The sequence below is a fragment of the Boleophthalmus pectinirostris genome, unplaced genomic scaffold (assembly GCF_026225935.1).
Source record: "Boleophthalmus pectinirostris isolate CB_2022bp ecotype Guang Dong unplaced genomic scaffold, ASM2622593v1 HiC_scaffold_22, whole genome shotgun sequence".
NCBI lineage: Eukaryota > Metazoa > Chordata > Actinopteri > Gobiiformes > Gobiidae > Boleophthalmus > Boleophthalmus pectinirostris.
In genome coordinates this window covers 30,844,887-30,849,988 of record NW_026571190.1, presented here as the reverse complement: position 1 = coordinate 30,849,988, position 5,102 = coordinate 30,844,887, and positions in this window count along the sequence as shown.

The following is a 5,102-nucleotide window of genomic DNA, read 5'->3' as shown; positions in this document are numbered from 1 at the left end:
TCCTCATTAATAAATGTTGCGTCAGGGGCGTGGCCAAGACGTCGAAACTCCGCCCACGCGCGCTGGCCCCGCCCCCTCGATGGTCAGACTCCTCTGACAGACCGAAGAGAAAAGCACCATCAGAATGACTGCGAGAAAACTGTCAACGTGTGCACAAAGCATACTGTTTTAATTTTGTCAGCAAAAAAGACATTGAATCATAAACTTGAGTGACCTTAGGTTAAGTAAATACAGATAAATATAGACAATATGCCCAACAACTGTACAACAACTCTCCCTTATGTAACAGATAACCCTATGTCCTGTCAGTAATCATATCTTTGCTGCACTGTCTCCCTATGACCTCTTGTAATATTGAGATTTTATATTTTATTACTTGTTTTTCTATTTTATTTGACTTGTACATATACATTTATACAATTGTGCCTTATTTGACACCTGTCTCTTACTATCTTTTTGCTGCTTATTTAGAATTTATTATTACCATTTATATTTTTGCTCTTTGTTATTATATCATATTGTGATGTGTGAGCTACTGTGTCCAAATAATTTCACTTGTGGATCAATAAAGTAAAAAGAGACATTACAGATACATGTTTTAGCCTACTGGCCTGCTTTAAGGTAACCTGATTCATCAGTTTAACTTCATGGAAACCATCTGACCTTGCAGTGTTAGAATTTGTTCCACTGATGGTAGGCAGATACTTTTTTATTTAACCAATCGCTGCTATTTGGTCATGACGTATGTAATGCGCTGCTAAGGGGGTAACTGGTATATTAAGCTTTTCCCAAATCCCATAGAAAGAAGGGCAATAATGTCTTTCCCCTTGATAAAATTCACTGAGCATTCTCTTTGTTACAGCTTTAAATCCTCTTGGGAATCTTTGCCAACACAGAATGTATGACTCTTTGCTGATTGGCTGGTGCCTGAAACTCGCATTTCTGGAGTTTTTGCGAACCGTCTAGTGTATTCCGATTTCTGACCTAGTGAACCTAATGAAATTGAGCAGAGGCACTAGGTGGCACCAGCCTGGCTAACTTAAAGGTGCGATATTACACTTTTATGTTTGAGTACTCATGGGTTATAAGTCTGTCTGTATCTCTGAAGCTAAAAATGCTCTGTTCCAGCTTGGGATGTTGCAGTAGTAGTTTTCAAGTTAACAGCTCCTTTTAGCTTTAGTTCAGTAGAGATTTGGCAATTCCAGGGCTGATTCTAGTGAAGGTGTGTGGAGTTGAAAAACATAGTGGAGCACTTCATGTATTGCCACATGATATGACAAGGTGGAATAGCGTGTTTGCCATTTGAGAGAAAAACTCAGACTAAATACCAGGGTGTGTGTGTTAAACATGTGTGAATGAAACAAAACACGACTCCAGGTATGTTTTGATGAGGAAACAGCTTTATAACATGGACCGACTTTACGGTCCACTACTTGCTTGTCTCCGTGGAAATGTTATTGTTTTGTCTAGAATGTCCCACAGTATAGATTAAACCTCTATTTATCACAAGAGAGACAAGCAGGTTACAGCACTGTGTTATTACAATACAGATTTGAGGAGAGTGGCCCATATTCACTGAAGGAATTTTAACAATAGAAACACCCGTAATAAATGTTAGATGGAAATGTTTAATGTTATACCATGGAAAGCAATAATATCTCCAAGTACTGAATGGACACTCCACCAGAAAAGTTACACACTGTATCTTTAAAACAGGCTGATTATAAGCCTCAAAATGCCACTAATCACAATCACACTCTGACTCAGTATTTGGGAAAGCTTTGGATGGCTTAGCTTATCCCAGAACAGCGCATGCAAGGACTAACATTTGTGATGAATTTTACAAGACAAAACATTTCTCATTTTCCTCAATTTCCCTTTAATTTGTATCGGTAACAGTTACAACAAAGACATCTGGAGAGGTGTAAAAACAATTCACTTTATGGCAGCAATCGTTTTAGTATGTCTTTTTAAAGGTCCTAAATTTTGCAAAATTGACTTTTATGCGCTTTAAGTCATGTTATAATCTTGTTACCTCATCAAAAACATACCTAGAATTGTTTTGGTTTTTTTGTTTGTTTGTTTTATTTACACATGTTTGAATAATAAATAGTGTAATATAGGCTTTTTAAAAATGATTCAGCGTTTGACTTTTTAGTCGCCAACTTTCTCAAATGAGCAAAACAACAGGATTAAACAGAAAGAAACCTCAACGTGATCAAATGAGACCAAATCAGAACAGGCTAATGTCAGGACGAAAATGGACCTCAACCAGGACCAAACCAGGATCCTGTGTCCTCAACTGAACCAGGACTAAACAGGTCTTGATTTGAGACTACACTGGAACTAATTTGGGTCTATAAACGAGAACTAAACCACATCCACAATCAAAGCGGGACCAAATCTGCAACATAACTGTCTATTTTTACAGTCTATTTTTAAAAGTGCAATATGTAACTTTTCTGGTAGGGACACTGTCATTGCTTTAACTTTTTTTGTTTTGTTATTATAGCCTTAAACGTATCTTACATGTAAAAAAACAAAACAAAAACAAAGATAATAAAATAATATAGATCAGAGCTACAAAGATGTGGGTATCTACAGAGGAGAAAATAGTCAGTAAATACATACACCATGAATTTCGGACTTCCGGTCATCGCGCAATGCATACTGGGAAGGATTTTACAAAAAAAATTAGCATCAAACCACCGTGCTTGATTTCCCAGTGGGAGGTGTCTATTGTCAAAGCCGATCTTTTCTAGTCTTTTGAACCAAATCGCTTTTGTTTCTGGTTTTGATATTGTCGTATTTTAGTTTTGGGATTTGGACATCGTTAATTGTGTGGTTGTTGGATGTCCTAAGAGCGGAAAACGGTTTGAGAAATAGGCTTCGGAAGTCCATAAATGCAAAAGGGAATCAGATATGTGTGACTGCAAACCTCCGTTCAGACAGTCGCCCTCCCTCCGTTCAGGACATCCAACAACCATACAATTATGATGTCCGAATCCCATAACTAAAATATGACAATATCAGAACCAGAAACAAAAGCGATATGGTTCAAAAGACTAGAAAAGACTGGCTTTGACAATAGACAAAAATAAACATGGTGGTTTGATGCTCATTTTTTCAGAAAATCCTTTCCAGTAGGCAGTGTGCAATGACCAGAAGTCTGAAATTCGTGATGCATTTATTAGAAAGATATTATTAGACTTTTGAATACCGGTGAAGTAAACATTTTGTGAAGGAGGATGAGGACGTTTACTGTTTTGAGAAAAGAGGATGCAGTTCATGAAAAAAGGAACAGAAGAAGAAGAAGACGCCCTTTGACCTCACTTTTGGTAAGACACATGTTGAAAGTGTGAGCTGTGTATTTGGGGATCAACAGAAAAGAGGTCATGAGCCTTTACCGTAAATGTTTGTGGATAAATAAGATACAAAGATCTATTTATAGACCAGACCTGACACTAAAATGTGGCAAACATATGTTAAATATGACACAGTAACTCATAATTATGTGTGAAAGTGTAAACAGGCTGAATACTGGTCATGAAATAAAATAAAGGATGCATCTTAAAACATTTTTGAGTAGAAGTTCTTGTAAGTTACTGTTATTCAAAACAGATATCAGCTGATTCAATCTACCAGCAAAATACTCTATAATATTATTTCAGAATGTATTTTTCAACACTGCAAATACCAACATCTAGCTAAAATAAAAACACTTAAATCAAGAACATTTTTCTTTATTTGTGTGGCTTCAACTTGACAAATAAAATGATATACCAATGGAATAAGTGTTTTTTTTTTTTCTTAATTCAAGCAACATTACATTTTGTTTCTTATTTGAAGTGCAAAGAGTTGTTGTTTTTCTTACTGTAGAAAGAAAAGTACAAAAAGTCTTTTACTTGTCAAGTGAAATTACCACAAATCATGATAAAAATGTTCTTAATTCAAGTAGCTGACTTTGGTTTTTGCAGTGAAAGGAGCAAATTAACACATGTGCTCACAAAATCAACAGATGCACCGGTGTCACTCCTCTCTCTTTCCTCAGTGTTTCAAGTGAAGGGCTGAATGAGCTGAAAGTTATGCGCATGAATCAGTCGGGTTGGTTTCTGACGTCATCAGCGTGGATGTATTACTCAGTAATCACTGTCAAAGTTTATCTCTTTGGTTATCTCCTTTCCTGGTTTGCTTTGTTAAGGCAGGAAGCGGTGTGGAGTTATTTTTGAGTCATTTAACAAATTTTGGAGAAGTTTTTTTCCAGTCAGTCAGATTAGTTCACATACGTAGTGTCGGCCTAAACCTTCAATGTGGCCTTCGCTTTTTCACTGCTGCTTAGGCTTAATTAATTTATTTCGGTCACAGGTATATTCTGACATTATTCCACAGACAGTCATATTTATCATACACAGAGCGAAAAGGTGTAGGCTGAAGTTTGAGCTTATTATGCCTTTAGCCTTTATTCCTTTGTTATAGCATCATTTTGAAGAGGAAACAAACAAATCAGAACAGTACAGCAAAATCATAATGAGAGTGGTGCACAGTTTTAGATTTTCTGTACCATTGTTCCAGAGCTCCACAGTTTTAACAGATTTACAAAATTTCATCCTATTTGTTCAGATTTTCTTTTTGATAAACATGATTGTACCTCTGAGCTCACATTGGCTATTTCAGATTTTGAATACATACTGTAATGATTTTGACAGGAGATTGTTGTTTACTTTGAACATGGTTTTCAAAGTGTAAAGGTCAACAAAATCATAAAATTTCAGGGTTTGAAGGTTTATAAATAATGCAATGGTTGGTTCATTATAAGCTGATAATGTGATTGCTCTTATTGCCTATTTTTGCAAGGTAAACATTGAATTTATATTAGCCTTATATGTATTGCCTCAAATCTCAATACAGTAGGTTATGTAGTTATGCATTACCATTGAGTTGTATATGATAAAAAAGACTATTTTTTACTTAGGATATATTTATATAATTATAAATAAACCATTTCCACTAACTTTGTGTCTATGCTCACATCAAATAGAAACATTAAGGTGATAAAATAAAGGAGGAACAGCACAGGAGGGTCTTTCACTCTTTTTTGTTAT